Genomic DNA, 27,987 nt, shown 5'->3' with positions numbered 1-27,987 from the left:
TTCTATTTTATTATATAGAAAATTTGGTATTATAATACTAAACTCTTACACTGCCAGTGGCATACACCACTGCCAGATATGTTTGTATTGTGTTTATTAAACGTCTTGCCCAAATCAATACGTGCACATAACAAATTCACATTAGTCAGCAGGGATGTCATTCAGAATCAAATACATTTAGAAACTGAGAATTATGCTAATTATTATGATATGGAATTGTGCTAATTATTGAGAAATTCTATTGTAACATGGACTAATCAAGTCAAATGCATTGAAAGCATTGGATTGGTCCATTTTAAAGCTGCATAGTTTTTCAGTAATATTTGCATATTTCTGCGTCCTCTTAAAATTATTTGCATGTTTTAAGTAGAGATGGCCCGAACGGTTCGCCGGCGAAGGGTTCCCGGCGAACTTCGGTGGTTTGCGTTCACAGAGAACCACAAACTTTTCCGGAAGTTCGATTTGCCCCATAGTGCATCATGAGGGTCAACTTTGACCCTCTACATCACAGTCAGCAGGCACATTGTAGCCAATCAGGCTACACTCATTCCTGGAGCCCCACCCCCCCTTATAAAAGGCATGCAGCATCAGGTATTGGACTCACTCATGTGCCTGCAGTAATTAGAGAAGGGAGAGCTGCTGTGCAGAGACCTATAGGGAAAGCTTAGTTAGGCTCTTGTAGGCTTCTTAGCTTGCTCCTTGCTGATTCTTATTGCTAAAAAAGCACCCCTCAACAGCTCTTTTGAGAGCTAATCTTTTTTTTTTGTGTGTGGCCCACTTGAATTATATACATCCTTGTCAGTCAGTCACAGCTGGCCTTTGGCCCCTTGTTGGAATCATTACTACTGTGCCAGGTGCACATTATAATACCCATCACTGCATATTGTTCACAGTGCACCCACCAACCTACGTAAGTGCACGCAGTGTCACTGTGCCTGTCCGGTACCTGTCTGTGTGTGACAGATGCACATTGTAATACCCATCACTGCATATATCTACCTGTTGTTCACAGTGCACCCACCTACCTACCTACGTAAGTGCACGCAGTGTCACTGTGCCTGTCTGGTACATGTCTGTGTGTGACTGGTGCACATTGTAATACCGATCACTGCATATACCTACCTGTTGTTCACTTCAGTGCACCCACCTACCTACATGAGCACACGCAGTGTCACTGTGCCTGTCCAGTACCTGTCTGTGTGTGACAGGTGCACATTATAATACCCATCACTGCATATATCTACCTGTTGTTCACAGTGCACCCACCTACCTACGTAAGTGCACGCAGTGTCACTGTGCCTGTCTGGTACATGTCTGTGTGTGACTGGTGCATTGTAATACCGATCACTGCATATACCTACCTGTTGTTCACTTCAGTGCACCCACCTACCTACGTGAGTGCACGCAGTGTGATATTTAATACCACCAGTCACTGTACCTGTTTACAGTGCGTGTGTGTGACAGGTGCACATTTGTAATACCAATTACTGCATATACCTACCTGTTGTGTTCAGTGCACCCACCTACCTATGTGAGTGCACGCAGTGTGATATACCACTCCGTGCATGCCTGTTAACTGCACCTGTGTGACTGCACATTGTATTAGTCAAGTCAGTGCATACCTTTCACTTCATCCCCCTCGATATGGACAAAACGGACAAAACAGGTAGAGACAGACCCAGAGGAAGGCCACCCGGCAGGTCTGTGCGAGGTCGTGCTGATGTGATTTCGTGCGGCCCAAAGTACAGTGCTCAGAAGAAGGCACGTCTTATCAACTCCCAAGATTGTCAGGACATGGTTGACTATTTAACACAGAACACCTCATCTTCCGCAGCCACCAGCGCTACTACAAGCACCACATCCACTGCATTTGACACTTCGCAGGAGTTATTTGGTGGGGAAATCACTGATGCACAGCCATTATTGTTACAATCAGATGAAGGCGCTAAGCAAATTACACCACCTCATATGTCTGAGTTAGGCGACACTATGGACATAATGTGTAAGGAGGAGGATGATGAAGTACCTGCTGTTGGTGCGGTTTTGGAGGGAGGGAGGCAGGGGGAGCTTGTCATCAGAAACAGCTGGTGGCAGTGTTCAGCGCCATGTATCACCACCTATAGACAGCTAGCCAACATGCCCTTCAACTACAACTGCTGATGCTGCCATAGTGCTATCACCCCAGGGGGGCTCAGCGGTTTGGAAATGTTTTAATGTGTCTGCCTCACATCAGAGCAATGCCATCTGTTCTCTCTGCCTCCAAAAATTGAGCCGTGGAAAGGCCAACACCCACTTAGGGACAACTGCCTTAGGAAGGCACATGCAGAAAAGGCACAAACTGCAATGGGAAGTGCACCTGATCAAAAGCACCACACAAAAGAAAAGCCACCCTCCTTCTCCTCTTCCTCCTTCAGGTGCAGCATCTTCAGCCATTTTCTCCCTTGCTCCTTCACAGCCACCCTCCTCCCCTCCGCCTCTGACCTTGAGCAGTTACTACTCCTCTGCCCACAGTAGCCAGGTGTCTGTGAAGGAAATCTTTGAGCGGAAGAAGCCAATTTCTGCCAGTCACCCCCTTGCCCGGCATCTGACACCTGACTTGGCGGAACTGTTAGCTCGCCAGCTGTTACCATACCAGCTGGTGGACTCTGAGGCCTTCCGTACATTTGTGGCCATTGGGACACCGCAGTGGAAAGCTGAAACATGTACCCTGCATGGCAAACGTGCTGAATCTAGTCATTCAAAGATTTGTGTCAAAGTACCTACGCTTAGTGGACATCCTGAAGCAGGCCAGGAAGTTGTGTGGGCATTTCAGGTGGTCTTACATGGCCATGGTATGCTTTGCCTATATTCATCGGAGAAACATGTTGCCGGTGAGACGCCTGATTTGCGATAGCTTGACTCGCTGGAATTCGACCCTCCTTATGTTCTATCGCCTGCTAAAACAGGAGAAAGCCATCACCCAGTACCTCTACAACAACAGAAGAAGGACACACTCTGGGAAGATGGTGATGTTCTGGCCCAACAACTGGACACTCATGCAAAATGCATGCAGGCTCATGCGGCCGTTTGAGAAGGTGACCAACCTGGTGAGTCGCAGTGAAGGCACCATCAGCGACTTGATCCCGTACGCTTACTTCCTGGAGCGTGCCGTGCGTAGAGTGGTGGATCAAGCTGTGGAGGAGCGTGAACAGGAACAGTTAAAGGAGGAAGCCTTGTGGGATCAATTCTCATCAGAACCAGATGTTTCCTCAACACCTGCAGCAGCACAGAGGAGGGGAGGAGGAGGAAGAGTCATGTGGGGAAGAGGAGTCAGACTTGGATGATGAGGAAGGTGTTTCATTGGAGGAGGAGGAGGCAGCGGTGGCAAAATAACAACCTCAGCAGGCTTCGCAGGGGACTTGTGCTGCTCAACGTTCCCATGGTATTGTTCGTGGCTGGAGGGAGGAGGAGGACTTACCTGACGTCACTGAGGAAGAGCAAGAGGAGATGGAGAGTACGTCTACATCCAACTTTGTGCAGATGGCAACTTTCATGCTGTCCAGCCTGTTGAGGGACCCCCGTAAAAAAAAATAATCAAGGGAAATGACAATTACTGGGTGGCCACGCTACTAGACCCTCAGTATAGGCACAAAGTGGCGGAGATGTTTCCAAATCACCAGAAGGCAGAAAGGATGCAGCACTTTCAGAACAAGCTGGCAACTATGCTTTACAATGCATTTAAGGGTGATGTCACAGCACAATGCAATAAAGGTACCGCTGCCAGTAATCCTTCTCCCATGTCCACGCAAGCAAGGACAGGACGCTCCAGCGATCTCATGGTTATGTCGGACATTCTTTAGTCCAATGCCTCACCTTAGCCCTTCTGGATCCACCCTCCACCAACGCCTGGACCGACAGGTAGCCGACTACCTGGCCTTAAGTGTGGATGTAGACACTGTGAGCAGCGGTGAACCCTTGGACTACTGGGTGTGCAGGCTTGATCTGTGACCAGAGCTGTCTCAATTTGCCATCCAACTTCTGTCTTACCCTGCCTCAAGCGTCCTGTCAGAAAAGACCTTCAGCGCAGCTGGAGGCATTGTCACTGAGAAGAGAAGTCGCCTAAGTCACAAAAGTGTTCAGTACCTTACCTTTATCAAAATGAATGAGGCATGGATCCCAGGGGGCTACTGCCTGCCCGAAGACTAAGTCAGTCCCCACACACAGCATCTCTGCCTGCATGGCATGTGACTGCCTGACCCAAGACTAAGTCGCTCCCCACACAGCACCTCTGCCCACAGGCCACTTGACTGCCTTCTCCACCACCACCAACAGGGTCCAGGACTCCAGGTGGATTCCTGAATTTTTAAGGCCGCTCCTGTAGCGGCCGCTATACTACTTTTTCTGGTGCGTGTACATGCCTGCCTGCTGCAACAACAAAACAAAAGGCATGTACATGTGTCAATTCCCCTTCATGATCATTACCTTGCCGCGGTGAAGGGGCTTGCGTATCACAATGAAGCAATGACCGGCGGCTATATGAGTGTCTCGGGTGGGAGGGTGGGGGAGCACACCCAAGATAATAAGGTTGTTGCTTCATTGTGGACAGACCAAATTTGATCAGCTGGACAGTCACTGTTGTTCTATCATTGAGCTACCACAGCCTGGCGACCATATGGGCTTGAAAACCGCCACGGCCTGCACTCTGGCCATGGCGCGCACCAGTCCAGCACGGCCATCACTACACAAACAAATGTGTGCGTGCGTTACACAGTGATTTTGGTGTGTCAGTGTGAAGCAGTACTCTAATTACACTCCCTGATTGATGTATACACATGCAAGATGGTTTAAAGCACTTTAGGCCTGCAATTTAGCATTCAATGTGATTTCTGCCCTTAAAACGCTGCTTTGCATCAAATCCAGATTTTTCCCCGGGACTTTTGGCGTCTATCCCACTCATCCATGCAAGAACTCAGATGTTAGACCCCTTGAACCATCTTTTCCATCACTTTTGTGGCCAGCATAAGTGTTTCTAGTTGTCAAAGTTCGCCTCCCCATTGAAGTCTATTGCAGTTCACGAAAGTTCATGCAAACCGAACTTTTGCGGAAGTTCGCAAACCAAAAATCGGAGGTTTGGGCCATCTCTAGTTTTAAGTAAATAGAGAGTTGACACTGAGCCAAAATTTTGTACTAAATGCCTTTTAAACATCTGTGGCCCAGGAATATGGGGAAACAAAAACCCCTATAGAAGTTTGCTGTAGGCGGAAGTAGTTTCATACTATGTCTTTAGAAGTTCATGGTGTATGGATGTGAAAACAGAACACCTATAGATGTCCGGGCAGTCTAAGGGTTAATGATAGACTTCCAACTAGGCATTATTGGGGAAACCTGTCAACAAAGCAGACACTGGGATGATCAATTTGATACAATCAAACACTGCAAAGCTGTTAAGTGAAATTATTGTAGTCAAACTGACACATAACTGACATAGCTGGGTATGACATTCCCTGGGAACTGACAGGCATCAATTGGGGGCAGCAGTATTGAGATATTTTCCCTGGACCAGGTGGGAAGATGAGTACATAGTATGGAGGCAATAGCAGCTGCAGTCTAGCTGCAGATTGAACGTCACAGGTCTTTTGTGTGGCAAAGCCCTATGTATCGAATGCAAAAATAGTTCACATTGCAAGTGTTTACTAGCATTTAGTGACAATTTGGGGTTTTAGCAAACTGCTAAGGCAATGTAAACTCCAACACTCCAGTTGTAAACTTCAACAGTGGCAAGGATTTAGTAACACAATAACATAGTTTGGTTGGAAAAAAGATATCCCTCCATCAAGTTCAACCAGAAGGGAAAGAAAAATTCTTGAACTCACACATATGCCAATTGGTCATGGAAAGACAGAACATTTTGCATGGCCTGGGCCAATTAGCATTAAAAGGGAAACATTCCTCCCCATCTCCAGATGGCAGTCAGATAAATCCCTGGATCAACTCTCCCGGAAATTACCTAGTAATTATAGCCTTAGATGCCCTTCAATGCAAGGAAAGCATTTAAGTCCTCTTTAAATGCAAATATAGAGTTTGCTATAACTACTTCCTGAGGTAAGATATTGCAGATTTTAACCACTTTCACTGTGAATGACCCTTTTCTAAATAGATGGCACATTTTTTTACTCCATATGCAGACCATATCCTCTTGTCCCTTGTAGAACCCTAGGGACAAAAAGCTCATCCGGCAAGCCTATTGAATTGCCCTCGGATGTATTTATACATGTTAATCAGATCACCTCTCAGTTGCATTTTTTCCAAGATACCTCCACCTGGCCCAACAAAAATATCTCCATACTGCTGCCCCAAATGATGCCTGTCAGTTCCCAGTTTGTCCAACCTTTCTTGGTAAGGGCTGATTTACACTACATGTACTTTTTAAACGCTAGAGATTTTACAAGCTTTTGCTAATGCAATGCTATTGCTCCAGTGTGAACACACATAGGCTAACAAGAGCTTTTAAAATTATAAAGCACTTAGAAAAGCTCTTGTAGTGTGAATGAGCCCTAAGTGAGATCTTCCCTCTGGTTAATTTAGTTGCCCGTCTTTGTACCCATTCTAGAATGTCCTTTCTACAGTGTGGTGTCCAAAACAGTATCCCATATTCCAGATGTGATTTATAATGATATCTGACCCATTGTCAGAGCACTAATATAGGCACCCCCATCTCATGTAATGTATACAGGGAGATCTTTTACACAAGTGCCATAAGTGTAAAGTTGGAATCAATAAAACCACAAAGGATGTAGCATTTCATTTTCTGTATATTGATTGAAGTCTTTAAGGTTCTTCTCTGGGTCCCGGGACTCCTTGATCCTCTGGTTGTCTGAAGATTTTTACTTCTGATGCTTGCAATGTGGAACTTCTCCATGCCGCTTCCGCTTGTTGTTGTCTTTTTATTTCTTGTCACCTTTGTCTTGCCGTGCACTGCACTTTGAGTTCTTCCAATCAGCTAACAGACTGTTTTTGCGCTTGCCTCTTTTTTAGGCTTGGCTGTGTGCTGCAGCGAAGTGATGTGGTTGGTTTATATCGGTGATGGAGGAAAATCCATATAATCCCCTAATCGTAAGTAAATCATGAGATAAATTCAAGTCATCAATAACATCAATATAAAAAAGTAGATTAACCAGACATTAAATGCACTAAAGAATTTGACCTCAAAATCCAAGCTCTGTTGGTCCCTAAAAATGTAGCCAGTTCTCTAATCTTTCCTCAATAGGTTTTCTTTTTCACCTTGCATGCAAAGAAAAGATTGAAAATAAGTTCCAGTAATTTACACCCCCCCCCCCAACCCCATTACGTAGATGGCTCAGCACTAGGAGTTTCAAAAGATATTATTTTGAAAATGTGAGGAAGAGTAAAGCTGGCCACTAACTGTCCAATTTCTATCGAAAAATCATTTGAGCGATCAGAAATTCTGATCGGAAGTGAAATATTGTAACACATTGTTCACTACACCATCAACGAACCAATCTTTGCTTCCTATCTATCACAACCATCAAGAAAATCCAAATTTTGGTTTGAAGAAAATTCATTTGGACGATATTTTTTTCACTCGTTCATAATCGATTGTGTCCACCAATGGAGATTATTTACAACCAATCCGATCAGAATTTCTGATCGCTCAAGCGATTTTTTGCTAGAAATTGGACAGTTAGTGGCCACCTTAAGAGCACTATTACATACATATCTTCTTGTGCACTCTTATTTTTATCTAACTTTTTTTTTAGTTTTTCTATATTTTATATCTAACAATAAAACAGAGCAAAAAATTATATTTAGTTAATTAGAGACAACAGATTTACAATTAAAGTTAACCTGTGACTGAAAAATGGGGGAGGGAGTGTGGGTTGGGGAAGCCCATCTCTGCTGTCCAGAATCCTCCACTTCATCTGGCTGTACTAGTCCTGTATGGATACATCTATACTGGGCATGCACAAGTACAGTCTGCAAATGCCAGTGTAGCTTGCAATTATCACCATTTTCACATTAAAAATGCTATTTTTGATTTTGAGAAAACATACCCGAAAATAGTCTTAGTCAAAGGGAACAGATTTTTCTTGCTGATGCGAAAATTTGTGAAAATTGCAAGAGTTGTTTTTTACAGCGGAAATTATTTTAGCATTAAAATTCACACAAAAAATAAAATAAAAATATATCACAAACGTATTAAAAAATGTTTTCATGAAAATGAAAACCGCCCATACCCAGTACAGATACTCACATTGTGGGAGAGTGGTTATGAGAAGCATATTTGACACATTTTTAATGAGTTGTGTATGTTGTGTACCTCATCACTGGGTTTTGTGTTCCATGCTAGAAACTATAATTTGGCTTCTAACAGCAGTTTTTCCACCTTTTAGTTTTGGTACGACCACACTTGACTAGATACAAGCAGAATAACATTGTTTTAGATCATATATGTTTTCTGTCAAGTGTTTTGGAGGTCATTCTTGCATTGAGTTTGTTTGGTTTTAGCTCACATAAAGTTTCTGATGATTTAGGGTAAGTAGTTGAAAGGTAACGGTATTGGGTATCGCCATGATGTTTAAGATTAAGGGAAGGTTGTTCATCTTGGCAAAAGCTAGTTTACCAAATCAAAATAAGTACAGTTTTATTCTAGTATTGAGCAAAACCACCTTTAACTGAATTTAATATGCGGGCAGAGTTAACAAGAAATAATTACCTGCAAATGCAGAACTAACTGTAAGTGGCATTGGTTCCATGCAACTCTGCAAGGCCATCTGGACATTGCATGTTAGGGGAAGACCTTTTACCTTTCCCTGGTTTGCCACCTGTATGCCCCTGAAGCCAGGATTCAGGGGCATAAAAAGATAATTTGCATATTTAGTAGTGATGTATCATGGGAAACCACAGTTGCTCATTTAAAGCTGAATTATCGCAAATACCATCTGTTTTAAAAAGGCAAATTACACTGAGCATTTCTTTTTAGCCGGAGGGCATTTTGGTCTTTTTTTTAGCCCCCTATTCTTTCCTAGTGGTTCTGGGTCACCCTGAGCTGCTTGGGTATTCTGCACAACAATTTTGATGATAGTGTAAAAAGCATTTCAGCCTCTTCTTATCTTGATTGAAGCAACGACTCTCCACTATCCCCAGATTTGCTTGAAGTCTTCCTCCAACTTGTTTAAATAATATTTTCATGTCATCTGAAGCATGGTATCCTATGGTGTTGATTGCAATATTTTGTGTCTTGATAGAAGAGAAATGGAACCCATATACAGTAAATGTAAAGACTGAAACATTGTCATGTAGTAGCAGACGCTTTTTATTAAATCTAGACAGTTTGCCAGATGAGATCCCTTCTGTTCTACAGTGTCCTTACTCTTAGCACACTATATTTGCAGATCATATGGGCTTTGTGTGAACCTATCTGTATTGTGCAGATCTGAAAGTTTACACTTTCAGTATCGCTCCATTTTAAGCATTTTTATTGCTAGCTGCTAGAGAGATTAAATAAACACATACCTCAGTTTGCAAACCATGACTATTTTTCCTCGAGGATTATATAGCTGTGTCATTTGGTTATCTTACTTCCCCAATGGTACAATATTATTACCTTTGTTACTTTTTTTTGTCTCAAACTTTAAAGAATAACTGTCATAAGTTGGACATGTAGCAGGAAAAGAAAAGAGCAAACACTGAAATTATTTTGCTGGCTCAAACATCGAAGGTAAAGGTATTTTTTTTTAACTTCAGGCTCTCTTCATTGTAGCTCATAACCCACACAGTGCACTGGAGACAACGGCCTGACGTTATCTGGATATGATTCAGCATGATTCCTCTGAGGGCTGGAATTAGATCAGAAAGCCTATGGATGAATGACTTAGAGATGTTTGTTTGTTTAAGATACATAATGCATTACGGAAAGAAAGAACGCTTGAATGAAACCTGGACAGCAAGCACCAAAATTGGCAGAACTTGATTTTCTTTCCCTTTGACTTTGCAAGCTTCGTGAGATAGTGTTTCTCTGAACCTTAGACGCCTACTCAAGAGCAAGCTCAATCAACCAATGAAGGGAGGAAAGTGGATTTATAGACTAGGCTTTAATTATACCTAACAGCTGTATCAAAATATGTCACAGAAGTAAATTTGGATTACCAGTGGCATAGTTAAGTGGCATTCCAGCACATTTACCTGAGAATGGGATTTTACCAGCTATTATATCATTGAGAAAATTAGCAATAAATATACAAATTCATGTACACAAGTTTATCAGAAATGTCCTTCTTAGTCGACCAAAAGATCTGTTTCCAACTGAAAAATTAAACCATTGTTGTCTTGTTTTGATGAACAACTCTGTTGGTTACAATTCATGTTGGATAGGGCAAACAGCGCAGGATTCAGGCTTTGGCAGTGGATGTCTAGTTTACTTTTTTTGCAGTCTGTTGAACTATTTTGCTCTCATCCATACTCCATATTATTGTAAAAATAACCATTTTTTTTTCTCAGCATTTGTGTTTCCTTAAGACTCTTTTAAAATATCTCATTACTGCACACAATCAAAGTATTAGGATCGGGAGGCAGGCATTGATAGGTTTTAAAATGTTAATGTTTGGAGGTTTTTTAGTATTTGTGCAAAGTTATTCGAGGATGAAGAATAGGAAGCAAAAAATAATTTCATTCAAGTGTTTGAATGTAAATAAACATCAGATAAATCATGAGCTTATTCTAGTTTGTGTGTTACACAATTCCTGACAAAGAGACCTCAGCTGTTCTGTAAGCTTGCAAGTGTAATCTATTCAGGCAGTGAATAAAAGGTATATAATTCCACTTCAGTCATTTCCATCACTCTATTACTACTATGGCAGATCTAAGGCACTGCATTTTATAGTTATCCATCATTTATACACATTTTCTTTCTAAACAAAACAAGAAATAATGTGAAAAGCCCCTCGAAATAGTTAATGACATACACAACCAATTTAAGTGTGTGTGTGTGTGTGTGTGTGCGTGCGTGCGTGCGTGCGTGCGTGTGTGTGTGTGTGTGTGTGTGTGTGTGTGTGTATGCGTGTGTATGCGTGTGTATGCTGTGGTATGCAGAGAATAAAAATCTTCCAAGTGTTAGGCTTTTCCATTTTTGTTTTTTACTGATTTGTTTTCTGGTTTTAGAAATATTTTTTTAATTGAATTAAAAAAAATTTAAATGTTTCTATTCATTTACAAAGCATCCATCTGACCCAACTGTAAAGATTTGTAAAGCTACATGCATGTGCCAGAATCCCACTTTCAGAGGCAATAATTACTCTTGAGTAAAACTGTAGTATAAGTACAGGTGGCTTTTGATGATGCTGGCCTCCCTCTCAGCAATCCCACTTCCCCACCCATCCACTATTGTGTTCTATTCTGTTGTTGCTTCCACCACAGGGCGTCTCCGCCTTATTCTTCCATGTACCTCACCACAGAATTGAACATGCTATTCAGAAGTTAGCAGAGCAGAATGTCTGAACAGAAATCAGACTACCCAGCAAGCTCATGGTAAACCAGAACTCATTTTAGTGTGTAAGGGGCTACAGTCTGTAAGCATGTTGGATTAGTGTGGCTCTGTAATATTAAAAAGTTGACACAGCATTGCATTCCAGTGAATCTGGAGGTGTGTTAAGCCCACAGGGACAACAATGGGTAATTTGCATATTTCAGCAGTGATGCACTGGGAGAAATCTCGGAGCTCACTCGAACCTGAATTATTGCAAATACTTTCTGTTTTAAGAAAGCAAATTTTTGTTTTCCTGAACAGAAATCACTCACTCCTTAAAATGATTGGGGCGGCAACTGTAAGCTGCTTAACCCCACGATACTCAGTGTTGGAAACTCAAATATAATTTTGTATGGTCTTCATTTATTGGTATGCAGTGAGACACTGAGTAAAATATTATTTTTTCCCCAGAATAACAACTTTGTTTGTGGCCCCACACAATTAAACAATTAAAATGGAGAAACTATGTTCGAAACTTATAAATCTATTTACTGAAAATATCAGATGTTGTAAAGTTTAATTTTCGGTTTTGAAGTCTAACTCACAAGCACTATAGCCATGTCCCCTCCAATTCAACTGACCATACTCTAATATCTGTATGTAACAGTCTAGTCAGGGGAGTAGGTGGAGCATGGATTTAAGTACTGCTGGCCAGGCTTTTACACGTCAGGTATAGTTGGAGTCCTCAGAGCCCAGTCTTTTCCTAGTGCTTCTGAGAGGGTGGTAAAGTAAAATGGAATGCAGATTATTTTTTGGCACTGCACCAGAACTGACAAAAATTTGCTCTAATTTGTTTTTGGGTTTTTTTTGCTTTCATAACCATAAGAAATCATAGTTCTTGTTTTACTGATTTAACTCTAGTAGTTAGAATGTGATTGGTTGCTAGAAGTCTCTTTACATTATTGCTCTTTAGACTTGTTTAGTGAATAGGCACATTTTGCCCAAAATAGAATATTTTTCTCCCTCTTCTTAAAGCAAGTCTTAAGCATGAAAAAAACAAACCAGATACTCATCTAGGTAGGGAAAATGCTCTGGGTTTTATAGAGCTCCCCCGTAGGCTCCTCTGTTTGAATCTCCCACCACAGGAGACTTTGGAAGTCTTTGGAAGCACTCCAAAGACCGGCGGCTATGTACTGCGCATTCGCAAGTGCGTGAGAGGGAAGGTGATCGCGTGTGCACAGTTCGGAGTGGAAGTAGGCTGCTAATGGGGGAGCCTGCGGGAGACTGGGAGGAGCTCGGAAAGGTTCTATAGGATCCAGAGCCTTCCCTCTCCTTAATTTATTTTTTGTTTTTTGTTTTTTCCTTTCTGCCTCTTTTTAGCCACTACTGTCTCCATAGTAATAATGTATAGTCAGACAACACAGAAGCCAAACATTCAAATAGAGCAAAAGAAGAGGCAGCTTTATAACTACATTTGCAGGTTTCTCTCAGGCCTCAGACTTCCATTTTCCCAGCACTGCTGCTTCAACAGCCAACGACTCACCCTCTCCCCCATCTCCTTGCTGCCCTTTCTGTGAGCATTAACTGGGTTCAGTATCACTAGCTATAGGCCTTGGAGGGAACATGTTGGAATGGTCATGTGACACTATGTCTACAAGGTTTAACATGATTTTTACTTTCCTATAGATTATTATTGGGAAGGAATGAGGTTAAGGTGTCTTATGTTAACTAAAGATACTTATTACGTTTTGTACTAACTAGTACTGTTTTACTCCCTAACTGCCGAAAAGCTATTTTGTGACTGAGTAGAAAACATTCTTCTTTCAAGTTGGCCAATAAATGCTATCATACAGATTCAAAACATCTTGTAGAAAACATCCTGTGAGAGAAAACTCAGTAGGTTTGTTGAATCAGAGTGACTGTAAATAAATGATGCAGCTAATAACGTTATCCTAAAACTATACATTTTAATTGATTTTCTTGTTATCTGCTTTTGGAATAATTGCTAAAAACATGTTTCTCTTGTTGGCATTGACATTGTACATGGCAGCTCAGTCTTGACCAGGTTTATTCCAGCATACAAACCTATATTTTGTATGTCACTTCTCCATCATTTGTAGCAATACTCAGTAAAGCTGCACATTGTTGACTAATCCCTGGCACCTGAGGAAGCTGAAGACGCATAGAGAAATGAGTCACCAATTTGGCGCATGTTTCCAGCAGCTTTGAGTGTACGTCCTCACACTTTTTACACACATATTTTCAGGTATTTTTAACAGCCACACTGCTTAAGTGGATAGCAAAAAATTACCTTTATCATCACATAAAACGTGTGGACGTCAAGATGTTTTGGCGGAATTCCCAGTGAAGGAACACTGTTGCTATGGTGATACATATCAAAGCTCAGCAAGACAGTATGTATGTATTTTTTTCCATTTTTCTTTGTTTCATTTATTTTTATTCACTACTCTCATTCCAATTCTTCTGGTTTTCCCTTTCATTAACTGAAATTAATTTTTTTTTGATGTATATATTTGTCATTTAATAAACACATTTCTTTCAGATACTGCTTTTTAATTCTATTTACTTTTTACTGTAAAAAAAGGAGAAAGGTGTTGATTGCTGAAAGTGCTATCACTGGCACATAAAAGCTTATTCTTCCCTTTACATATATTTATTCATGTTGGAGAACAAACAGGGAAACTAATATGAAACTTTCAAATCCAATTCTAGAAATCTTCTCCCAAATAATTCTAGCATTTTGTTTATCAAATTGCAGTTTTGACCTGTACTTTAAAAATTACAGTGAAAAAACAATAACAAATAATGACTTGCTGTGCAAAAGTTTTGTCTTGAGATATTTTGCCATATCTTTTTCTCATCTCACCTATAAAATAGAATGAACTTTTTTTTTTCAACCAAACTAACGCTGTACCAGTTAATATGTAAATAATGTTTCAGCATAATCCATGCTAAAAGTTCACCTTCCTAGATCGTTTTATTTTTATTTAAGCTGAATGGGGACTAAGCTACTGTTGAATCATTTTTACACATTTGATGTGGCTCCCTCAGAGAAATTCTCTCTGGACAAGTCAGTCATGTGATCCAGGATTCAGTGAGAAAAAATAGCAACTGGAAGGAGAGTGGGTTGGGCTCTCCCAGGCTAGTGAACAGCACTCATTCCTCAACAGAGAGTCAGCACCACATCCTCCTTCTCCCACTACCAATGAAAGATGACCTCTTAGCAGTCAGCACTGCTACTTAGCAGGCTCATCCTCCTGCTTCCCAGTTACACCCTGATCTGGTTGTGAAAAGGCATTTTACCCACCCACTCTGTGTTTTTAAATATGCCTGTCAAGAACCAGCCCGCGGCACGCCTGCGTATACGGTTCCCGACTGCGGGTTTGACCGGTCCGAGAGGGGAAGCAGCCTTAGTCAAGCTTAAACAAGGCTGTGACCCCCCAGAACACTTCTCACTGCCACCACTAGCGGTTCGCTAGACACTTCCACTCTGCTGTCGAGTCCTCAGCGCGCAATCCGCGTTTTCGTATTAGGGTCAGCTTTGCGCTTAGGCCGAATACGGGAATGCCACGCACCCACACACACACACACGGTTGCAATCTTACACTGTAGTGAAGCAAAACCACTAACAGTCATTCCGAACGACACTGTTAGCCACTCTGCTGTCGTTACTCGCACTGGCGTTTTTGTACGTGGGGTCAGCTGTGCGCTTTAGGCCAACGTATGACAAACGCCCCCACACACAATGCAATTACAATTTCATATGGTAGTGCTGCTCATGCATACAATTAGGCATGGATTTATACACAGTTGCACCTCAATCTCTTCTAGGCTATGAGTGTTAGTTTAGTATGGCAGAAGTCAAGCTTATTAAATAACGATTTAATATTCCATAAAAAAACATGGAACAATGCAGAACTTAATATATACAAAAGATGTACAAAAACAAAGTAAAAAAGTTACAAAGATAAAAGTTACAAAAATACACACACGGATATTTGCGTAAAAATAAACGGGGAAAAAAGAACGTTACCAGTTTAGGTTAGAACGTTGTTTGACGGGAGGACGACGTTTCGACCAGGAGTCGCGATCATCCCTAGCTAAAGCGCTACCTCCAAGAGAAGATTCTTTCTAGGCATCTGGCTCTGCTTTTTATACTGTGAGATACGCCTGGAGGCTGCAACTTCCTTGGGGAGGGGAGGAATTAGTTTTTAATTAAATCTCAGACATAATTCCATTTCCAGGTAAAAGTCTATGCATCAAAAGATTGTGAAGTGAGGCTTTCCAACTCCAGGTGAAAACTTGATTAAGGCTTCCTCCCATTCTTTCCTAGCATCAAAGCTTTCCTGTCTCAGCCCTTAAAGTCTGCAGAGTTTTCCAACCCCCTTCCAATAGATGTACTTTACAAGGTATAGTTTGCACCTCCACCAATAATTCAATTTCCACAGGTAGAAAATGGTATCAAAAGGACTTTACCCCTTCACCCATTTCCAGTAGACTGTCAAGTACATTTCAAACATTCCTGTGTAAAGGTGGCCATACACTGGTCGATTTGCCATCAGATTAGACCAACAGATAGATCCCTCTCTGATTGAATCTGATCAGAGAGGGATCGTATGGCTACCTTTACAGCAAACAGATTGTGAACCGATTTCAGCTCCTGCCCGCATGCCCGCATACATTACCTGCTCCGCCGGCGCGACTCCAGTCCCCCGGTCACCGCTGCTCTGTCTGCGCTCTGGTCTCCAGGTCCGGCATGCCTCACTTCTTCTAGCCCGGCAGGAAGTTTAAACAGTAGAGGGCGCTCTACTGTTTAAACTTCCTGCCGGGCTAGAAGAAGTGAGGCATGCCGGACCTGGAGACCAGAGCGCAAACAGAGCAGTGGTGACCGGGAGACTGAAGTCGCGCCGGCGGAGCAGGTAATGTATGCGGGCTCTATTGCGTCGGTCGTCGGGCACTCGAACGCCGCTAGCGATGCGCTCTTTACCCGCGGGCGATCGACGGTTATTTTCCGCACGGCACGATCAACGGGATCGGACGAAATGGATCGAAATTCGGCGTGTAGCGTGAACGATTGGCAGCAGATTCGATCCCAGTGATCGAATCTGCTGTCAAAACGGGCGCAAATCGGGCCAGTGTATGGCCAGCTTTAGTCTCCAGTCTCTGGTAGTCTTGCTTTGTGTATTGAGACAATGGGCCGTCTACTGAGTTCAAAAAGCCAGGCAGATAATCCTATTAGCGGGGAACCACTCTCAGAGGAACTGCATACAGAAACTCATAGTACTTCATATGGCCAAGACAATCACCCATTTCCTTGCCCCAAGCAACTCAAGGCAACAGCTCCCTTCTAGCAGACCTACACAGAACACAGGCAGAAAAATGAAAGAATATGTTCCTGTATTCCTAACATCATCAGCACCCCAATATATCACCACACCTCCCCTCTTTAGAATGGGGCAAGGCAGATGATCTTCCCAGATTATCCTGCCTGCACCTACATTGTTGGTTCTGCTTGCCGGGACAGCCCATCAGCATTCCCGTGATTGCTCCCCTTCCAGATGGCGCTGGCAGGTGATTCTAACGAATCATCCTGCCAAAATCCCACATTGACGGCCTGGCCGGGTGGGGTAACCCTTTAGCATCCTCAGGAGGGTTCCCCACCTGTCAGTTAGCTCCAAGCTACACAAATGGAAAGCTAGGTCAGGTTGCTGCAATGTGTCGTTGCCCTTGGCAACCTGACGTAACCAACCAGGGGAATGCGGGTCAGTGACGACCGTGAATTTGCGACCATAGAGACAGTGCTGCAGCTGGGGAAGGGTTCCAACCGTCGCTACACGCACTTTCTCTATAGTGGCAGGAGCTATCTCTCGGTCCCTTTGGGGAACGATTATCTGCCGGTCTGCCTCCTCCACTTCGGACAGCTCAGAGGGAATAACTTACCAGGACCCTCTCAGCCTGCCCCTCCCAGCTGGTGACCTGCTGGCCAGACCCCTGAGCTGTTCCAGGCTGCTGTCAAATCGAACAGCCCCAGAGAGCTCAGTGCTGCCTGTCACGCATTCCATGCAGACGGAGAGGCTTATGGGCCCTCAGGGCCAGGTTCCGAATTGGAGGTGGCTGACCCAGCAACATTTGCCACTTCGGTGGACAGTCCCTGTGCTGTAGACCCGCTAGCGCTGCTGGTTACCATGGCAGCTGAGGGAGCGCCCACATTACACATATCATAAACCACATCATCTTTGGTCTTAAAAACATCTGAAGGGGGAAGACCTGGCCTGGTGCCTTCTGCCCCTTCAGTGGGCAATCCATCTGCTGCAGCCCAGCGAGCCCTGCTGGTTACTCCTGCAGCCGACGGAGTGTCCACCTGACACACAGCATTTTGTAGCACAACACATATGACATCAGCATTATCCGTCTTATACATATTGACATTTACAACATTACATTCCACATCAACATTATCTGCCGCATTATACCCAGTGCTACCCAGCACTTCACAAATAACCTTAACAGTTCCTGCATCAATCACCTCGATAGTCCGTGCGTCATGAATGACCTCATCAGTTTCTGCATTCTTTGTATCAACATGTCCCACTCCAGGCCTAGGCACTGGAGAATCACTAGGGCTGGTTCCTAGTATACAGTCCGTAGCCCCGGGAGACCCACCAGCACCCCCATTTGCACAGCCTTATCAAACAGTACCTTGCAAGAGTCCTGAACTTCTGCTGGGGATGTAGGCTCCCCGGGGTTTGGAGTAGGCTCATACCGGGCCACTAACCGTCCCAGGTCAGTACCCAGCAAAACGTTGGTGGGGATTTTGTCAGTTACCCCAACTTCTTTCATTCCGCTGCCGGTCCCCCAATTCAGGTGGACCAAGGCAGTGGGTATGGCTGGGGTGACACCCCCAATTCCTCTGACAGCAATCATTTTCCCAGGTATGTACTGCTCCGGGTTCACAAGCTGGGGTTGTATGAGAGTCACTTCTGCTCCAGTGTCTCTCAGCCCAGTGGCCACTGTACTCCCAACCGTGACAAACTGCAGGTTCTCTGCATAGCCAGTGGCATTCCTGGTAGCACACAAAGCAGTTGGGACTTCACGGGGGTTTGAGGCCTCACTGGATTTTGGGGCCTCCCTCTTCCTCTCTGGGCAAGTCGTGCTGATATGACCCACCCTGTCACATACAAAGCATTTCCGAGTGTCATTGGTTGGTTGCTTGAATCCAGGAGAGAGCGGTGCTTGCCTCCTCTGGGTGCTGGGTGAAACAGGTTTAGCAATCTGTTCTCCCCTCCAGCTGGGCGTAGTAGTCCTCCGGGACTCGGGTGCTCTATGGGCGGTGTAGGAATCGGCCATTTCTGCAGCCTCATCCACTGTCTTTGGTTCTCGATCCAGCACAAACAGCCGGACCTCAACAGGACACGTGTGGAGGAACTGGTCTTTTATCATCAGTTCCTGCAGGGCATCCAAGGTTTTCACTGACAGTCCTTTTAGCCAATGCTGGAAGGCAGTGCGCAGGTTGCAAGCATGATCCAGCTAACTGTCATTAGGACCTCGCTGCACTGTCCTGAAACATTTGCGATACACCTCTGGTGTGAGGTGGTATCACGCAATGATGGCTTTCTTAATCGCCTCAAAGTCTGTTTCTTCCTCCTGGGGGAGACTCACAAACGCCTCCAGGGCCTTGCCTCTCAGCCCTGGTGTGAGGTATCTTGCCCACTGCTCACGGGGCACCCCATACTGCCGACAAGTCCTTTCAAACCCCTGTAGGAAAGTGTCTATGTCAGAGTCCTTGTCCATAGCGGGGAACATATCCAGGGGGATTCTGTGGACTCGCTCACCTTCACGTTCTGTGGGTCCAGCAGACCGGTTCTGCTGCTGAAGTTTAGCCAGCTCCAGCTGGTGTCAATGTGCAACTTGTTCCCTCTGGGCTTGTCGTATTTCCCTCTGTGCTTGCCGATGTTCCAGAATCAGCTTTAGGCGCAGTTCGGGCTCAGCCGAACCTAGTAGCTGTAGGTCGGCTTCCAGAGATGTCATCTCCGTGTTCTGTGGATCATCCAGGACATCGTCTCCACTCGCATTCTGTGGCGGGAGCTATTCCTCCTCTGGCGTGTCGTGAGCTGCATCCGCTGACGTTGAAGCACGGGCTTGCTCTGCCTCATCATACTCCTCGAGCGCACGAACTGCTCCTTAGTCTGGCCGCTTACCGTCTTGATGCCTTTGTGCTCACACAGGTTGAGTAGTATCTCTTTGTTTTGCCTTGCATAGCCGGATGCTTTCTGAGCCATCGTGTTGCAAAAAATAAAAAGAAAAAAGGGGGGGGGGAGGGAAAGCAAAATACCAGGTGTGTATCTTTGAACAAAAAAAAAACGTATATAGATTCTGCACTGAGTAGACTTCTGTAGGCTAGTTGCTTCTAGCAAGCTTCCAGCCTTTAGTACTCAGAATAGCGAGCTAAACTGCGTACTAATGTACTAAACGTTCCCACCACTGCCAGCCAATTATGTCAGGAACCGGCCCACGGCACGCCTGCGTATACGGTTCCCGACTGCGGGTTTGACCAGATCGAGAGGGGAAGCAGCCTTAGTCAAGCTTAAACAAGGCTGTGACCCCCCCAGAACACTTCTCACTGCCACCACTAGCGGTTCGCTAGACACTTCCACTCTGCTGTCGAGTTCTCAGCGCGCAATCCGCGTTTTTGTATTCGGGTCAGCTTTGCGCTTAGGCCGAATACGGGAACGCCACGCACCCACACACACACACGGTTGCAATCTTACACTGTAGTGAAGCAAAACCACTAACAGTCGTTCCGAACGACACTGTTAGCCACTCTGCTGTCATTACTCGCACTGGCATTTTCGTACGTGGGGTCAGCTGCGTGCTTTAGGCCAACGTATGACAAACGCCCCCACACACAATGCAATTACAATTTCATATGGTAGTGCTGCTCAAGCATACAATTAGGCATGGATTTATACACAGTTGCACCTCAATCTCTTCTGGGCAGCACGGTGGCGTAGTGGTTAGCTCTCTCGCCTTGGAGCGCTGGGTCCCTGGTTCGAATCCCAGCCAGGGCACTATCTGCAAAGAGTTTGTATGTTCTCTCCGTGTCTGTGTGGGTTTCCTCCGGGCACTCCGGTTTCCTCCCACATTCCAAAAACATACGGATAAGTTAATTGGCGCCCCCTAAAAAAAAAAAATTGCCCCTAGACTACAGTACTTACACTACATAATATAGACATATGGCAATGGTAGGGATTAGATTGTGAGCTCCTTTGAGGGACAGTTAGTGACAAGATATATATATATATATATATATATATATATATATATATATATATATATATATACACTGTACAGCGCTGCGTAATATGTCGGCGCTATATAAATACTAAATAATAATAATAATAATAATAGGCTATGAGTGTTAGTTTAGTACGGCAGAAGTCAAGCTTATTAAATAACGATTTAATATTCCATAAAAAAACTTAGAACAATGCAGAACTTAATATATACAAAAGATGTACAAAAACAAAGTAAAAAAGTTACAAAGATAAAAGTTACAAAAATACACACACGGATATTTGCGTAACAATAAACGGGGGAAAAAAGAACGTTATCAGCTTAGGTTAGAACGTTGTTTGATGGGAGGACGCCGTTTCGACCAGGAGTCGCGATCATCCCTAGCTAAAGCGCTACCTCCAAGAGAAGATTCTTTCTAGGCATCTGGCTCTGCTTTTTATACTGTGAGATACGCCTGGAGGCTGCAACTTCCTTGGGGAGGGGAGGAACTCATTTTTAATTAAATCTCAGACATAATTCCATTTCCAGGTAAAAGTCTATACATCAAAAGATTGTGAAGTAAGGGTTTCCAACTCCAGGTGAAAACTTGATTAAGGCTTCCTCCCATTCTTTCCTAGCATCAAAGCTTTCCTGTCTCAGCCCTTAAAGTCTGCAGAGTTTTCCAACCCCCTTCCAATAGATGTACTTTACAAGGTATAGTTTGCACCTCCACCAATAATTCATTTTCCACAGGTAGAAAATGGTATAAAAAGGACTTTACCCCTTCACCCATTTCCAGTAGGCTGTCAAGTACATTTCAAACATTCCTGTGTTAGTCTCCAGTCTCTGGTAGTCTTGCTTTGTGTATTGAGACAATGGGCCGTCTCCTGAGTTCAAAAAGCCAGGCAGATAATCCCATTAGTGGGGAACCACTCTCAGAGGAACTGCATACAGAAACTCAAAGTACTTCATATGGCCAAGACAATCACCCATTTCCTGGCCCCAAGCAACTCAAAGCAACAGCTCCCTTCTAGCAGACCTACACGGAACACAGGCAGAAAAATGAAAGAATATGTTCCTGTATTCCTAACATCATCAGCACCCCAATATATCACCACAATGCCTGCAATAAGAAGCAATTTCTTTCTGTTCTTGGATTGTATCCTTTTATAATATATCTCCCTAATATTATAGATGCGAAAGTTTGGATGTTTGTTACTCATTCATGCAACAATGGCTGAACTGATTTGAATGAAATTTGGCACACACATAGTACATTACCTGGAATAAAATATAGGATACTTTTTATCCCCATAACAAAAAAGTGGGCAGAGACAAATACAAATTTCACTGGGAAAATGTAAATTGCAGCCATTCTCACACTGTTTATGGTAGGGTTCTAAAACTTTGCACAGTTGGTCTTTGGGTGACTGGGATTAATGTTCAGAAAAGTGGGTGGGGCCTACAAAAGCCAATCAAATTCACCTATTGATTTTCAAGGGGAATATTTAATTGCTGCCATTCTTGTACTGTTAAATGCGCAAGCCTTAAACCTGGTACAGGTGGTCATTGGGTGACTGGGGTTAAAATTCTGAAAACGGTGTGGAGCCACAAACAGTCAATCAGATTTGTTTCACTTCAATGCAAATTGTTAATGCCAAAGACCGCAAAGCTCACACAGTAGGTCATTGAGTAATTGAATAATTGTGTGTTACAGTTAGAAAAAGTGGGCGGAGCCAACACCAGCCAGATACATACCCAGGCAATGCCGGGCCATCAGCTAGTATGTGTGTGTATATACATGGGTATATATATATATATATATATATATATATATATATATATATATATATATATATATATATAACACACATACACACACACCAGTGAGCTGGTGCTTAAAGAGACACTGAAGCGAAAAAAAATATATGATATAGTGAATTGGTTGTGTACTATGAATAATTACTAGAAGATTAGCAGCAAAGAAAATATTCTCATACTTTTATTTTCAGGTATATAGTGTTTTTTCTAACATTGCATCATTCTATAATATGTGCACATTACACAACACTCAGCATTCAAAATGAGTCTTTCAGAGCAGTCTGTGAAGTAATGACCTCTCTTCTAGCAGAGGAAAAGTAAATAGTCCAGGAACAGTTGAGATAATAAAAGTCAGATAACAGCCCTCTCCACGACTAACTTAGTCGGAGAGCTTAATGGCTTGTTTGCATAGAGATAACAACTGGAGTTTCTCAACTCTTCCTGTACTGGAAACAATTACACTGATGTATCTGATCTTAATGTTTTATTTCTTAGCTGTGCTACACATACAAATCATAATATCATCATTTTTTTTTCGCTTCAGTGTCTCTTTAAGGACAAAACTAAAATATGTGCTTCATGGTTCCCATCACAAAATGTACTCCTAAAACAAAACCCAGGGACTATCCTATGAAGCTTATCAGGGTTTTTTACCCATGTGTGATCAATTTAAAGTTGCCACCTTTAGTGTAGGTATCTAGATGCCTTATCTACATGTTTATACATTTTATTCAGCATAAAAAAGTGTTTGTATTAACATTTATTTCTCATTTGGCAATCTAAGTTGGTTTAATTTGAGGCCGGCTTCACACTGCATAATGGCGGTGCGGCAGCCACACCGCCAGAAGCAGGTTTCATGCTTGACCGGATGCAAAACGGGGAATACCGCTTAGTAACACAATATTCCCTGTCATGCATCCGGTCAAGCATGAAGTGACGCTCACTTCCTGTTCGGCAATTGATGATGTGCGCATCACCAAGACTTGCACGACTTCCGACCTGATGCAGATCACCACAGGACGCCACAAGAGCCGCATGGTAACGTAGGTATTGAAATGCGTTAAATAGGGCATTCCGACACAGTGTACCGCAATGTGGGCAGTGTGAACTCCCCAATAGAGTATAATTAGGCTGCAGTGGCGTGCGGTAAATTTACCACACGCCCTGAGAGTTAAGATTGTTAAGCATAAAATGTCAGCCATCAGCATGTGAAACCTCTGCTGTATGGGAGGAGAGAAGCAATGATGGTGACTTGTATCACACCCTCTGTGGCTTGTAATGTCCACTCAACTGCTTGGTGCTGGGCTGGGGGTTTTGCTAGACACTTTGCTGGGTGCTGGGCTTGGGGTTTTGCTTGGTGCTTTGCTAGACACTTTGCTGGGTGCTGGGCCTGGGGATTTGCTGGGTGATTTGCTGGGGGCTTTGCTGGACTTTGTTGGGCACTTTGCTGTCCTGGGGGCATGGCTGGGCACTTTGCCAGACTGGTGGCTTTGCTTTGCTGGGCTGGTGGCACTTTGCTAGACTGGTGGCTTTGCCCGATATGCTGGGCTAGGGGCTTTGCTGAGCTAGGGGCTTTTCTGGGCTAGGGGCTTTGCTGGGCTAGGGGCTGGGGACTTTGCTATGATGAGCTGGGGGCTTTGCTTTGCTGGGTTTGGGGTTTTGCTATGCTGGGCTGGGGTCTTTACTTTGCTAAGGGCTTTACTGGGCTGGGGGCTTTACTTCGCTGGGGGCTATAGTGGGCTGGGGGTTTGCTATACTTGGGGGCTTTGCTATGCTGGGCGGGTGGCTTTGCTATGCTGGGCGGGTGGCTTTGCTATGCTGGGTTGGGGGCTTTGCTATGCTGGGTTAGGCGCTTTGCTATGCTGGGATGGGGGTGTTGCTATACTAGGCTGGGGGTTTTGCTGGGCTGGGCTGGGGGCTTTGCTTTTCTGGGCTGGGCTTTTGCTGGGCTGGGCTGGGGACTTTGCTATGCTGGACTGGTAGCTTTGTTGGAGTGGGGTTTTGCTATGCTGGGCTGGGGGCTTTGCTATACTGGGCTGGGGTTTTTGCTATGCTGGGTTGGGGGGCTTTGCAGTGGCGTACCTAGGGTATTTGACACCCGGTGCTGGATATCCACAGACACCCCCCCCCCGAAAAAAAAAGTTACGGCTGTCTAATACGTCTATAGTAGGGATTAGATTGACTCCTATGAGGGGAATTGACTATGTACTCGTATAGCTCTGTGGAAGATGTCAGTGCTATCTAGATACATAGTTACATAGTTACATAGTTATTTTGGTTGAAAAAAGACATACGTCCATCGAGTTCAACCAGTATAAAGTACAACACCAGCCTGCTCCCTCACATATCCCTGTTGATCCAGAGGAAGGCGAAAAAACCCTTACAAGGCATGGTCCAATTAGCCCCTAAAGGGAAAAATTCCTTCCCGACTCCAGATGGCAATCAGATAAAATCCCTGGATCAACATCATTAGGCATTACCTAGCAATTGTAGCCATGGATGTCTTTCAACGCAAGGAAAGCATCTAAGCCCCCTTTAAATGCAGGTATAGAGTTTGCCATAACGACTTCCTGTGGCAATGCATTCCACATCTAACTGTAAAGAACCCTTTCCTAAATAAATGGCTAAAACGTTTTTCCTCCATGCGCAGATCATGTCCTCTAGTCCTTTGAGAAGGCCTAGGGACAAAAAGCCTATATTATGCCCTACCATAATATAATATGGTAGGGCATTAGACTATGACTATGGTAGGAATAGATTGTGAACTCCTCTGAGGACAGTCAGTGACATGACTATGTACTCTGTAAAGTGCTGCAGGAGATGTCAGTGCTATATAAATCCACAATGGGTATCATTCATGAAGGAGCTGTCGGTAAGGAGAATCAATGCGGGAAAACACCGCTGCCGGTATTTTAGACTTCTGGGTGGGCATTCATAAAAATGTATCCAGGTGCGATAGCAGTGCGGAGATTCCCCGAACTAAGCTGGCGGTAGGCAGGCGGAGACACGGAAGCTGCCGAGTTGATACATTTCTCCGTGTTCCGTTCTACTGCAGCTACCTGGGAGGTCTGTGTCTCCATTCACTTTACATTAGTATTGCCACATGAGAGGGAGCGGTATTTCCCGTCCACATACCGCTTGCGTAATTCCTTATGAATCACCATTTTTTTTACATTTGTTCTGATAATCACCGCACAAGGCGGTGATTTATCGCTCAGCTCGGTAGTGTCAGTTTTTTATGCGGAAAGAGGCTTTATGAATGCCGAACTTTCTGAGTGTTCGGTAAAGTCAGCTGTTTTAAGCATTTCCGCATGCGGAAATGCTTTATGAATGATAGCCATTATCTCAGGACATTAGCTATTGGTATGGTAGGGATTAGAGTGTGAGCTTCTTGGACTGACTCCAGGACATTAGACATTGGGAGCTCCTCTGACTGTCTTCCACAGTGCCTTACAGTCATGTCACTATCCTCAGAGGAGCTCACAATCACTGCCAGCATGCAAATAGTTCAGTGGGGGATGCTTAATCATTTGTTTAGTTTAGAAACAATTTACGCTGGATTCACAGTCTGTGGCTCAGCATATCCTGTCAGATGAGGTGCAGCTCATAAATATTACCTGAACTCCTGGTTACTACAAGTCTCAGCATGCGCTGACAGGACTTGCTGGCCCATGTTTCCAGAGGTGTATAAGTATTTGCCTCTAAAGGGTTAAGCCATAGAAAACCACGTGGCAGGAGGAGACCTGAGTGATTAGTAACACAGAGGGGGTCAGACTCAGAGAGATATGTTAGTCAAACAGGACCTGTCTTTAGTAAACCCATGTTCATGCTGAGAAATAATATTATTTTCTATTATGAAGTCATGTATAGTATCTCTTAGTAACCCCTCAAATAGTTTGCATACAACTGATGTTAAGCTTACAGGTCTATAATTTCCTGGATCTGATTTTGTGCCCTTCTTAAATAATGGGAAAACGTGGGCTGTACACCAATCCACTGGGACTCTGCCAGTTGCAAGAGAGTCACAAAAGATAAGATAAAGGGGTTTAGCTATAACTGAACTTAATTCCCTTAGGACCCGAGGATGCATGCCACCTGGGCCAGGTGCCATGTCTATTTTTTATTTATTTAGTCTTGCCTTCACTTCTTCCTGCGTTAAGTATTTAATATTATTACAGTTAGAAAATTGAGACTCTTCTGCCTCTGTAATTTGCAACAGTGCTGTTTCCTTTGTGAAGACAGAAGCAAAGAAAGCATTTAATAACTCTGCCTTACCTTGGTCATCCACCATTGAGTTCCCACCCTCATCCATTATGAGTCCTATACAGTCAACCTTTCTTTTTTTAGATCAGGTAAAAGTTCTTTTCGGTGTAATCTCTTCTTAATATTCCACCACCAACAACACCCAACAGGAAACGCACTCACCAGAAGCAGTGCAACCACTGCCAGACTGGTCAAACAGCGCTCTATTCCAGGGAGCCTCAGCACATCAGGTCCTGGTCCTTATGCTACTTTCCACATTCCACTTGATACTTGTCCATAACCTCAAATTAAAAACCTCCCATAGCGTAAATCAGTTTAAAAACACTTGTACTTTATTAAAATTTCTCACTCACATGTTCCTAGATGTTTATAAGGCACTGAGTTTTGTTCCACGGGCTCTCCAGGGGTTGGCCAGGCTGGGCTGAGCTGCGCTCTGCAGGTAAACGCGTGTCACGCCGCCGGCAACTTCCTGGTGCGTCCAATCCCCGCCCACTTGGGGCAACCTTTGAACCAGGGGTTGCAGGAAATAATCCAGATACCTTCCCAGCCTGTGTGTTAGGGACCCTATCCCACTTATTATTGGTCTTCCGGGAGGGGCAGTGGTGCTTTTATGGATCTTGGACACCTGGTATATGATCGGTATTCTGGGTGCCGACAGTATAAGGTACTCAAACTCCTTGTCATCTACAATCCCCAGATCAAGTCCTTTTCTTAAAATTTTCCTTAACTCTTCTTTATACTGTTTGGTTGGATCACTTTTTAGTTTTTGGTACGTACTTCTGTCTTCCACCAACCTATCTAGTTCAATTCTATATTGATCCCTATTAAGCACCACTACCCCTCCCCCCTTATCTGCTGGTCTCACCACCAGGTTCTTATCCTTCAACATTCCCTTTGCTATTTTCGTTACATCCATTGTTTTCTTAGTTTCCATTTTTTCCAGATCATTTTCCACCATTCTCCTAAAGGGGAACTGAAGAGAGAGGTATATGGAGGCTGTCATGTTTATTTCCTTTTAATCAATACCAGTTGCCTGGCAGCCCTGCTGGTCTATTTCTCTGCAGTAGTATATGATTAAAACCAGAAACAAGCATGCAGCTAGTCTTGTCAGATCAGACTTATAAGTCTGAACCACTGAAACACCTGAT

The sequence above is a fragment of the Hyperolius riggenbachi genome, chromosome 2 (genome assembly GCF_040937935.1).
Source record: "Hyperolius riggenbachi isolate aHypRig1 chromosome 2, aHypRig1.pri, whole genome shotgun sequence".
NCBI lineage: Eukaryota > Metazoa > Chordata > Amphibia > Anura > Hyperoliidae > Hyperolius > Hyperolius riggenbachi.
This window is presented reverse-complemented; position numbering follows the sequence as displayed.